At 41.0% G+C, this 12,993-nt stretch overlaps 1 long non-coding RNA gene across 2 annotated transcripts in view; it reads left to right on the forward strand.

The window, feature by feature from the left end:
- The first annotated feature begins 4,275 nt into the window (after window positions 1-4,275).
- Window positions 4,276-12,993, forward strand: part of LOC111263361 (uncharacterized) — a 36,184-nt gene continuing 27,466 nt past the window's right edge. For both annotated transcript variants that reach the window (XR_002682178.2, XR_002682177.2), the window contains exon 1: window positions 4,276-4,704. This is a non-coding gene — a long non-coding RNA (uncharacterized LOC111263361). The remainder of the gene's footprint in view (window positions 4,705-12,993) is intronic.

Consider the following 12,993-nt stretch of genomic DNA (forward strand, 5'->3'; position numbering starts at 1 on the left):
ACACGCCGGCTTTCAGCATGGTCAAATGAGACTTAATGAAACGGTTCTACAGATAATGGCTTTGCATGTCAAGGTTTACTTGTCAAGTAGTATACCAAGAGCATCAATAGCTTGAATAGGATGATTCAGATGACTGACTAACTGGTGCAGCGGTGGCAGCGGAAATCAGGTGCTGATCAATGTCAGATTATATATATATATATATTGCCTTGGAAGCTGTGGAGGCGAGTATAATTTTGAGCATATATGAAATAATGTCGTCGATTACTCATTATACAAAGAAATTAAGAAACCTAAGTTGCCTTTGGATATTGTAATGTCATATGTGTATATATGTCAAACTAAACTAACTTACCATATTACTGTGCTTATGTGCCCCACATTTAAGGTTATGTTTGAAGGAAATTGACATCAGAATTCTCATGGGGCACCATCTATGTAAAATACTTCGCCGATATGACTCAAATCAGTTATTCTTTTGATCAGTGGTAAATTCTGCGTATAGGACGATTAGTTCTTAAGATTCTCAATCCGCTAGCGTTTAAGATATTATACTTGTCAAGTGTCTTTAAAGTCCTTGTTAAATACATCACTTAAGAAAAATGTTTGTTTTATAGTGAAACATCAGTGTTTTAATATAGCATCGTCAAGAACACAAATGTTAGCGCCAAATGTATCGAACTCTTAAATGCCTGGTACTTTTACGCTATGCATCAAATAATCATTTAAAACGACAAGCAGGTACTCCTTATTTTCATTACTTGTGCAGGATTAACCGAGATCATACCGAAATCAAAAAAAGCAGCTACGGTAATTGTCCGTTAAGCGAGCATCTTGCAAAGAGCTGCTGACAAAGTACAGCTTAAATGAACTTTATTCATATTCGTCCATTCGTGGGTTTGAGGCATGTCAAAAGGCTGTATTAGCAGCATACTTTACCCAAAGCTAAAGGTTGTACCATGCTTAAAGTGAGGTCAGTTGCGTACGAGTTTGCTAAGCAAATGAACGTGAAGCTAACGGAAAGCAACCATTGTGACCAGAGAGTAGGGAGGAACTGGATGATGGCTTTTTTGGCACGACAATCAGCTTTCCTTGCGGCAACGCCAAAGGATGTCTTTTGCACGAGCACTAAGCTTTAATAAGCAAGCGGTTAAAGTTTGCTTCAAAAATGTTGAAACTGATGGCGTGCATCAAAAGCAAAAATGTGCATCAAAATATTTTTAGTCTAGACGAGACGTAGCTTTTTATGGTTTCGTTCCTTTAAGCGCAATCACTAAGTGATTCCGCTCAGGGGAACGAAACTATTTGTTCAAATGGCATTACCAAAACGGGGAACCCTTTTTACAATGTTCGCCGTTATGCCCGCAAGTCAAAATACAGTTTCACTGGATTTTATGCCTCTTAAAGTGCACTTCACGGAGCGTACGTTAGTGAGGTCACTCGTTGAAAGTCAAGGTGTTACAAACCCGTCTAGGTGGAGCACAAGGGAAGTGTTTAAAGACTGTCTTAAACAGTTCATCACGATTATTCGCTGTTTCTTAGAAAAGTTATGTCTGCTAATCATGGCTAACTCCGAAATTTAAGTACGATCAAGTTAACTTAGGAAAACATTTTGTTCGAACAAGGTACAACCCCTGGGCGCGACAGTTGCTAGGCTATTCACAGACAGACTCAATACAGCTCAACAGAACTTTGTTATAACATACGTTCGAAGGATAACAACTCATGATTTATACCCAGATTGGTAACAGGTGCTTATGAAGAAATATTTATGATAGCAAATGTCGTTAAAAAGATTTCAGAAAACAGGTATTTTTCCGATGAATGAAAAGGTATTCACAGAAGATGATTTTCTTACTTTAATAACATAGGCTGATAATGAGGGGGAGCTCTTGGGCCTTCGCAGAATGTCATTTTAGCGGAACAGGCGTCCACTCTACGGAAATTTTCAAGCAGGGAGCTCTGTTGCCGACTGCCACCTTACTGAAAAAAAAGCAGCAGGCAAAACCCGTAAATCGTCTGTTATTCTTGCAGCACAATATTAGTAGCATTGTTTTTAAAAAAATAATAGCTCGTTCACTTAAGCTGTCGGATAGAATTAATTTAGCTATGTTGCTCAAATAAATATGCTGTTTTTTTATCTGTCAGTATTTGTTTTCTTTAAAAAGCTAATTAAATATTTAGGAAAGGAACTAAGGTTATAAGAAAAGTATCTGACCGCCTTGATTACTTTAATTGGCTTCTTCACAGAGAATCAATAGTGGTGCCAGAACCCTAGCAGGTGAGGCTATATGGGCCAAAGACATAGGTGTTTAAAATGTATTAATTTTCGAAAATAAACTGCTTATTTCTTCTCCGTTTTAGGCCGCGAAATAAAAAAGTTGTTGGTAAATAAACCCCTACTTTTTCTCCACCCGTGGCAGTGGTATTTTTATCTTGCCCCGTGGAAGTTTCTCAACTGTAACGTCTAATAAATTTTGGGCTGTATAACCTCACCCCATATAGTAAAGCCAGTTTCTTTGCGCAAGGCCTATTGTGTATGACATCAGCCTTATTCTCCGAACTTAGATTGAATTTTTGGTTGCCTTGCATCATTCATTTGGTAGGTCAGTCGTTATTTAGGAGTATTCGAAAATATCAACCCAGGAATAACCCCATATAGGTCTCATGCGTTATGGTCTCACCAACAATTCTATGAAAGAAATTATTAGTTGTATACAAACTTAAATTACATAAGAGCTTTGTTATTGCGATATACTTGTGTATGATTGGTATTCATGCAGCAAATATATATAGATTGAAGTAACAGGGCGTGCTCGATTTAAAACATATATATTTTAAAAATATAACGTGCGTTTCTGCGATTTTGGTAACTGACGCTATTATGTATTACGTAAATGTATAGTGATATTGCTAGAAGTTCACTATGTCTAATATTCCATTACAATGATAATTGAACCTGATACAAAGGTAATAAAATTATCGAAGTCAAAAATGGGTTATCAACTGTTGTTTTCTATTTATAGTAAACTCGTGTCTGCCGTAGATTCTTGTGACTGTAGAAGATGGCAAACTGTTGTTGGGATAATACGCTAGTGAATTTGTCTAGAAAGGTTTCTAAGCTACTTAATAAGTACTTAAACAGAGAGTCAATTTATCTATATTTTATGCTTATAGTAAGCCTTCCATTGCTTGAGCCACATTAAACAATTTTCAGATTAGCTCAGCTCTTAGATAAACCTTTTGAAATATTTTTTATTTCTGAGGATATTCTTAATAAAATAATTTTTTAAAATGAGTCATTTTCCTGCGATGGTTTACTGCAACTGACTCAGTAGATCATGAGTCTGGATTCTGCATGCCCTCCTCGGCAAAAATCTGTTATGTGTTAGAAGTGTTTTATAACATAATGGTTGCCACATCGAGTCAACATTATTGGAACTAGATGCATCACCTTATGGTTCGTATAGCCGAATTAGCAGAACGAGTTCAATATGCTTCCGGAACACGGTGCACTTCTTTACAACTGGAATGGCTAGGAATGGAAAACCGAGATTAATACATAATGTCTTAAGGCAAAAAGTGCAGTAGTAAAAAGACCGTTATGATCGCGACATACGTTAATCTAGTTGATTAGCTCGTAGTTTACGTCTCTCAATCTATGTTTTGTTAAACGCAAGGTTGCTTTGTGAGGTACTTCTCAATTCAGACAGCAGGTAGAAAGTAGTTAGTATAGACGGACAACTAGCATTCTCGCTGTCGGCCAGGGGACTCATTCGTTAGCCTCATCTTCCTATGCTTGCTTTGCTGTCCGCCATCCGCCCGAGTCTGCGACAAAAGACGTGTATTAAAAGAGAGTTGGGAAGCTGGATGTAATGACACAATAGATATCGAATGACAATAATGCATATAATAATAATTCCATCTCATAAACAGGTTACCTCTGCTTGCATTATCGAAGAAGCGTGGGCTTTGACTGAGCCGTGCACCCTCTCTTCTTCCTCCCTCCTGCGTGCAATTGTAGCAACTCATACCTGGCAGGGGTATATATCCCTATGCTATAATACACTATCTTCACCTTTCCCCGTTCCGACCCTCTCCACTCCACTCAGAAGGAGTAAGGAGCGACAGGGACGCAACAGGCAACGCAGACTTTCAAGAAAGCACGGTGCACGGGTGCGTGGATGGGTGACTGTGTGCGCCTGTGTGCTTCGTTGACAGAGGACGCGAGTAGCGAACGAAGGAAATCATGGGGAGCCTCACGAGGGTCCGCGGAAAGAGGCAATTTCCCTCCCTCCTTTTGAGTCCCTCACCTTGCTCTTCCCCCGGTGGGTCGTTAGCCCCCGCCTGGACGATCGGGTTGGTTTCAGAGACTCTCTGTTCTTCTTTTGGGAGGCCACTGACGTGCCGATCAGTGTTATTGTCAAATTTCAATCCAAAGGTTCGAATGCCTACTTAATGACGGCGTGCGTGTCAACTGTAGCATCATTTTTACGTCAAGCAGAAGCACACTATTTGGATCTCGCAAGAAGCAAGTAAGCGCTGTCGCGGTGTTTTAGACTGACTACAGTTGATTACTAAATGCGTAACGGCTCTAGCCACTAAATTATTGCAGTACTCCGACGCCAGGATTTGTGCGTTCATATTTATAATCACCTGCTTCGTCAGCGCAGTAGCTGCTGTACAAACGTTGTTGTTACTCAGGTGAGTTCCTCATTCATGAGTGTCAGCCTTCAGCTATAGCTGTCACCAGTATTCTATGACACTTTATTTATATCGTTTCTATATATATATATATATATATATATATATATATATATATATATATAAAGATGATGACACACGATCACTTTTGTCTTCTTAGTATTTTCGCGTGCCGATGATACAAAATGCCTTGCGGGTTCAGAATTTTCCGTAAAACTTCCCCGAAGAGAATACGTAACTGCTCTTGCAGTTTTCATTACAACGTGTTAGACAAATCAGATGTTTTTGAATCGAACTCTATTGTAGTTACCTCTTCTAGTTACTAAAAACTACGATAACAAAATCGGAACCGGCTCAGCTCGACCTTAGCTTACTTTATCGAATGTGTCTCTTGCTTACTTTTGCTCATGCGCTTTTCCTGACACAACTACTCCTCTAGCATAGATCCTTTGTAACAGGAAATTAGTTTTTTGCCCTATAAGCTTTTATCGTATCGTGGTGTCTATACCGATAGTCCTACAACATTCTCTTCTCGTATGTTCTTCTTATTGTTCACTCTCTAGTGGTCGGGGACCCGGTGGCTTTCCGGTGCTTTTTGGCCGACGCGACCACATCGCCGCCGCCGCCGATCGTCTCTTTCTGTTTTCTCTTCTTTCTCTCCGAGACAACAACAGACCTTTCAACATGATGTCCCTTTGCGAGAATTTCCCGACCGACAGCCAATAGCTACGACTTCTATCAAAAAACAGCTTCTGTCACGAGCTACTATTATTTGACAACGACATACACTTACAGTTGCTGACACAGGTGGCAAAAAAGACAGGTGAAGCGAAACAAAAGTAATTGATAAATCAGCAAGTAACCATTTGAACTTCGATCGACAGAGGCTAGATATAAGATGATACTAAAACGCGGCGTATAGGTTCTTGCAGTTATTCAACTGGGAAAACGGTGTATGTATACGAGCTGTATTATAGTTGGCTCTTCGTATATGCAATAGAAAAAAGTATTCGGTGTGAAGCTGCATGTTCTGTTAAAGCGACATGCCGTTTAGGAGTGAACCGGCGTTGTATCCCTCTATCCGTCACGCCAACCTCCCTTCTCTCTCTCGAGTGATAGGGTAACACGGAATTTACTCTTTTATTCTACTGTTGACGCTCGTTGTGCTAATAAAGAGGCTCTGAACTATATGTGGTCGTACAGAGGGGGCGTGGGACAGAAAGGTTATGCGATCCAGAGCCTGGGGGGAGGAATGAGTATGAAAGCTGCTGGTGCGTCTGGCCTATGGTTGTATTATGGATTCGCAGGTCGCCTGCTCACCTAAAAGCGCAACTTAACAGCAACGAATTCATGGTGGCCCCAGTTTTGGCGGTAGCTACGCATAGTTCACTCGTCTCTGGTTCATTGTATGCCGCGTATAGATCATCAGTGTTATACTCCTCTCCATTCTTTGGTATTCGTTCCTTCCCGTATTACCATCCTAGCAAAGGAGTAGCAAGCGTGAATGCAATTTTACCTCATAAGATTGGTATTCGATTAATAGTTAGATTAATAGGTGTAGTTCATCCATGAACTAGTCCTTCTTTAGCTTTAAAGGTAGATTCTATTCCTGATCACTTGAATCAATTAGTATTATGTGGGTATCGACCAGGTTCATATTATGGTCAAATACGGTTCAAAAATTTGTACGGAGAATACAGTTCTCTGCCTTTCCGTCTGGCTTTTGTTTTTTGCCCACTGTCGTCTATGCAAGCAAAGTCGGCTGAACCAACTTTGTTGGAGCAGTAGAATTTTACACACAGGCGTATGGCAGGCAAATCTTCCAGTAACAAAACATAAAAAAAGCAAGAATTATATGAAATACGCAACGCTTCATGATTTTTCTTCTGCAATAAAAGGAATTCGCCTTGTGTTTTCTTACTGGCTATCTCCTGACCTCATAAGGCTCTCTTCTCACACGAAAGCATGAGCTTAAAACAGAAGTATTAAAATGCAGTTAGTTATCTATGTGCTTTATATTTCGGCAATGCACTCGCAGTTATAACCTAACCATATCAAATAATAACCTTGCAGTCATTCATGCATAGTCTGAAGTTAGCTTTCTATATATAGATAACCCCAATCTCTAGCCCTGAGGAAAGTCTATTAATGGCTGCTCTAATGCAATAATTGCTTTTTATTATCACATGTTAGTAGTACGTGCATATATCTGTGCGTATCTAGTTTTTTGCTACTATTCGCTGCCGGTTACCTATGTTTATTGAACCACAAGGCTAGTTGGCCGATTTGTTCAGTTTTTGTGTTGTATCTTTTTATTTTATGAGAGGCAGTTATCTTCTGTTAAACACGACCATATGTTTCTTGCATAAAGTGTAAACTTGATCTACAAAAATAGCTAACGAATCATTTTCATATTTTCCTTGTCATACCTTTATACACGATGTCATAGTGTGCTCGAATTGCTGTAATATCAGTTCATTATTAATCCATGTGGAACTCTTCTTTATAACTTCTTTTTAGATGTTGCGATTGCACTTCCACCTTTGCTTTCTCTTTCAAAAATAGGCAGGGCTATCTTAGATGTTCTTAGCAGATTATAAACCTTAACAGAGAATCAATTTGTAACAGGAGTACAGTGAAATTAGCGGCATCTCAAAGTTTGCAAAAGGAGATTGGTTTTTTTACCCTAAACCCATGTTTAAGGACAGAAGTTGAACCGTGTGGATGCACTGTCAGTCTATCATGAGAATTGTATATACCTGCGGTAATAATCTATACCATGTGATGTTATTTGTTCGGCAAAGCAGGGAAGTTTGGCTGACAAGTGTTTTGAATTAGATGAGTATTTCTTGAATAATGGTATACATCCGGGTTTCCGTTGAATTCGTTCCTAGGGTTTAGAACTTAAACTCGGACCGAACGATGGACAGCGACTATGTGTTGGAAGACACACGAGAGGCGCCACATGAAACGAGCCAAGTTGAGGGACTTGGGGAAGGGGAGACGCAGAAGACAGGGGAGTTGGGAGCAGGGAAGGGAGACAGAATATGAGCGGCGAGGCAAGCGGATCTCTCTTTGGCAAGCTCAACAGGAGAGATGAGAATGGAAAGGAGTTTCTGCGGATAAGAGCAGAGCGGACGACGAAACGGCATGCTCCTGGAGAGTCTGTGCGTTGAATGAAACTCGAAACCGCCCCAGCTCTCTAACTTGCTTTCACTCTCATCAACAGCGTTTTCAAAGCTCATCCTGGTCGTTGGCGGCAGCTACCATAGAATACACGCCAGAGGGCTTGAGTTCCTATCCGGCAGCCTGACCCAGAAACGCGAGCTGGTGCTTCCTTGGTACTACCGTCGTTACAAGGCTTTTTTAATTAACTGCCTTCAGAAAGGATGCTATTCAAAAAATAGGGCCGTGCTTGAGGTTGTCCTGTTCCCAGCTGACATACTTCGGTTTTGATATCATTCAATGGAAAGCAGCTGGGATACCAACATATCAATAGAATGAAGTGGAATTATGCCAGTCATTGTGAGGAAACACTAGACCTTAATACATACAATGCATTACTACTTTTATAACAGTAGAATACCGCGACGAATCTCTGACCAGTAACTCAATAAACCTACAAAACTACGAGCAAAAGTTAAATAAAAAGAACAGTATCCGATGTGTTTTCCTAATTTAGAAAAATGCTTGCAACAATAAATAAAGACGAACTTCCTTGCTTGCCTTGTCAATTTATGAGCGTCGTTTCGTAGTCCGACGTACATTTAGACACGTATACACGAAGGCAGTTAGAAAAAAAACGAACTGGAAAGCTGCAGTTTGGGCGAACAGAGGGTTTTAGAGTGCTCTTAAGTGTGGGAGTTAGTTCGTTGAACATAGCAGCGGTATACTACTGAGCAAATGTCTGCTAGAGCTTGTTGGGATCGCCTATTTCAGACATGTTGTCAGTGAGTTGGTAAGCTGGCTTGTAATACTCAGAAGAATTTCAATATGTGGTGGGTGTATTTCTGCGATGCTACCAGCTCAAGGCCTAGAGTAGGGCCTTACATTTCGCCTCTCCTTTATCTTCTATGTTACGATCGGCCACCCCAAAAAGGTTTATAATCAGACGTCCGCCATTTTCTCACAGCGGGCTACTTGCTCGGCTACTCAAGCTGACAAGGTGAGGCCCGTCTCGATCACGTTGAACAGAGCCTATATCCCCTTTCTCTAAGCTGTGACCGTTGTCTGGGATACAATTCTGAGTCCTAGCACTTCGGGCATTGGCAGCTTAATTGATATTGAAGCGCGTGGTTCTCAATCGACGCATTGAAGTTTTCCTTAACCACTTCACCGGCAGACGCTTCCATTCGCTACAGAAAACTTCTAGGAGTTGTTCAGGCAGGCTGATATAGTAGAATGGGCGGTGTTAGTAATTATCAAGTAATTAAGTCAAATTGATTGCTGATTACACACAAAGCATGCAAAGATGGAAGCGAATTTTTGTTGCCAGAGCAAAAAAGTTCCAACGTTTTTGTGATCGATCTGGTACTAAATCGTTCCGATCAGTCTGAACCACTGCGCAGCCGTTGGGAACTTTTTGCAAACGTTCTGCTTTTAAGTTTTTAACGATACCCTATTTGAAGTCCAAGTTTACAGTAACACCCGAGGACGACCAATATATGTGAATCAACATTATGCGGTATAAAGCTTCGAATATTTCATTATATTCAGAAAGTAGGATCAGAATTTTTTGCATTAAATGCAGTGTGAACCTTTTACCCTGCTTACTCTTCTTTTTTTGTAAAGTAAATAGCGGTATCTGTACTCAAAAAAAGAGTTTCTGGTCGGACAGTCATAAGAATCATTTAAAGACAAAAATATGTGATAACGTATATTAGTTGGTTTGCCAGTTCATGAGTATCAAGAAAATCATGCGGATAGTTACAAACAAACAGAAAAGTGTTTTGTACCCCGATCACTACAGCTAAGATGCAATAATGCTTCTTTTTCAATGTTTTGTACCTACTTATTGGCGTCAATGAGGCTTCAAAAATGTTGCTATTAGAATAGCACTTTTTAATACTCTATTTGAATAAATAAACAATAAATTGAATGTCGAAGTACCGTCCATGTTGCAAAAACATGCTCAATCAGTCCATTCGATTACAACGAACGTCTGGGTTTGATCCAAACCGTACTTACTGCTGGGGCCCCTACAGCTTTTTCGCTTTTTATGTATTTATAGTTACGAACTGTAGACTTTTAATCCGCCGCGTTCCAGTACTGAACAGCACAACATTCCTCCTTACCCGTTTGGAGTTGAGTCGCCGATGACTGGTTTGTTGAAGCATGGCACAGCTACCTCGCTATATTATGGCTTTTATGAGAACGACGTTGTCCGATTTGCTTGTTCTCGTTGAGTCGACCCTAGTTAACTACAATAAAGCTTGCAATCTGGCGAACAGAACACTCTTTTCGCTTTTATGTTGCTGTCGGGATAAGCACGTTTCCGTTAATAAAAAAGAACATGTTTCACCCAAGTTCACATCCGTTTGGAATAGGCACAGCGGAACCATTATTGAAAGTCGCTTGACTATGATCATGTAGCAGAGGCTCCGTTTGGAGTCTTTCGCCTTTTACGCTCTCTAGAGCAGCTTCGCTAGCTATATAGCAAGGGTGCAAGTTTGCCAGAAAGTGTGCCAGCAACGTAAACAAGCTCTTTGCAACCAGCTGATGAGGTAGCGGATGAGACTGTACTGGCGTAAGCAGCTATGCACGAAGGGCATCGCATGTTTATACGAATGAAATCTAGGTGTTTATGGTACACCCACATGTATCCTCACATATCTCTTCTAGCTCTTCTTTTCGTGTAAAAAGACCATCTTATTCATATAGATGGACCTATATATCTTATGATGATACGCAGGGAACAGCAGACTACCCAAGCGGTGTCCCCTTTGAGAACAAATCTCAATGAGTTCTATGCTAGAGCGCCGCAAATGACGAGCGATAATGTTGACAAAACGATAAAGGTGCAAGCTAGCTAGATTGCAAAGCGACCGAAAAACTGAAACTAAGTATCGAGCGTTTTGCACTTGACGTTGCCTTGTATTCCCCTTTAGCTCTTTATTTCTCTATTCTTCTATCCCAGTTATCGGTTAGCTATCCCAGTTATGTTGGAGTGAGCTGGTAACTGGGAGATGCAGATCTCGTTGGATATCTGGGTACGGAGTATATATGTATAAGTGTAACTGGCCTGGGAGTACCTAGAGCCCGAGATCCCTCGGCCAGATCGTCTGCTCACCTGCCAACGAGAGGAGGAAGCACCGGTTCGCTGAGCGCATCGACGGAAGCGAGAATATGAAGCGATGAGAAGAGCATGAAGTGTGAATAGGTGGTATAGATGAGCGAGAGCTTTGGGAAAGAATATGGCTTGGAATTAAGGACCATGGGGACACTCCTGTACGCGAGGTAGTTGGTGAATACAGAAGCGCCAACAAGGCGAAGAGACTGCCTGTATAAGAGGGAGCGAGCTAGTGAGTCAGTCCTGCCTGGACCGACAAACAGGCACTGCAGACTCGTAGTTGAAACTACCAAAAGAAACTGCCGTTGAACGCCCCTGCTGTCACCGACGACGATGACGAAGTACAGTTCATGAGCAGAGGAAATGCTTGAAGATGAAACTGTATGTACGAAAGAGAGGAAAATGAGCGAACTATGGAAGGGCGAAACGGGTGCCTGGCAAAGACTGGTTTGGCTACTCAAGATGGTGATGGCTGGGGAAAGAGGATTGGGGTAGGACAGACTCAAACAGCGAGTGGGAGAGAGACTGAAATGGGAGCATTGCTCCTCTTGGACATCCTTATTCCCTCTTTTCAATTACTTTCGTTCTAAGCAAAGCGGCACCATGTAGTTGCCGCTGTACAGTGCCACACTGTGAGAAAAGAAGAAACTGTATAGTTTGGTAAGGCGGAACGCGACGCGCAACGATGCAAGAATGGCCAGGAACGAAGAGAGTCATTCAGAGGCGATTCGAGATGGAAGACTGAATCCAACGAGAGCTTAATTCCTCTCTTAACCGCGAGCCAAGAAGAGCGGCTGTCGCAAACAGTCCTCTTTCTTTGAGACCCTGTGCATTTACATTCCAGTCCTTGTCAGTCTCTTTACCTATGTATTACTAGCCTCGCACCTTGAGAATACCTAGATACCTTTCGGCTCACTGAAAACTTACCAATCACGTATAGCAGTATTTTGACATTGACGTTCTATCTTAAGTCGTAATAGTTCGGTTTGCTCATTTTGGAGATTACCAGAACAAGCTTGACTATAGATAAGGTGTTTCTGCATTATCTTAGGAATTGCTATATTAGGTACAGGACTGTATACTCGAAAATACTGTTTGTGACTACCCTGTTACGTGATGGCGTAGCGCAATAGAAAAGAATTTGTTAAATTACTTTAACGGTTATGGAAGACTTACCGTTATCAATATAAACCACATTGGGAGTAAATTTCATTTTTAAATTTGATTGGGAAAATATAAATCCACGTATAAATAAACGTTTACTCGGATATCATCGTTCGGACTTTTAGCAGGCGACTTGTAGTGAGTCATAGAATATCAGAATATTTGACTGGTTTACGAGTGTGAATTCCATCTTGAAACTAGAGCGGTGGAGACAGCTTGCCGCATAAACCTTGTATTCAGTAAGGGTCCTACTACAAGGAACACCATGAACCGTTGGCCCAAATAAAGAAAGGAAGTTTTAAACTTGAAAATGAATCTCATGGAAGATCCCAGCGAAGACGAATAACGAAGAGTTAACAACTGTGGTGAAAGCTGACTTATCTCAAAGTCCACAGCTGTTAGCACTCAGATTTAGTGCACCTAAAAACAGGAATTAATAGAAGAAAAAAACTGACAACTAAATGCCGCATAATTTGAGCGAAAATCAAAAACAGAGACGTAGAGAGCCTTGCTTCCCTTTGCTTTCACGTTACAGCAGTGAGCCATTCTCTTGTGATAAAAAAAGGCAAAGCTGCAAAAACTTACAGTGTTTGGTTGGTGGTTCAACTCAGGTGTTACTCACTACAGCTCGATTAGTTTTGTTTCGTCGATTGTGGCTGAAATGTATCGTCACTAATTACAGGAAATAATAAATCCGTGTTAAGCAGCCAATATTAATGAACACTGGTGAACAATTCCTGTTGTACGACAACGCTTGATCTCACACCGCAAGAATCACGGTCTTGAAAATTCAAGAATCACAATTGGAATCCTTTTGGACATTTACTACACACGCC

This window comes from Varroa jacobsoni, unplaced genomic scaffold, assembly GCF_002532875.2.
Source record: "Varroa jacobsoni isolate VJ856 unplaced genomic scaffold, vjacob_1.0 scaffold_759, whole genome shotgun sequence".
NCBI classification, from domain to species: domain Eukaryota; kingdom Metazoa; phylum Arthropoda; class Arachnida; order Mesostigmata; family Varroidae; genus Varroa; species Varroa jacobsoni.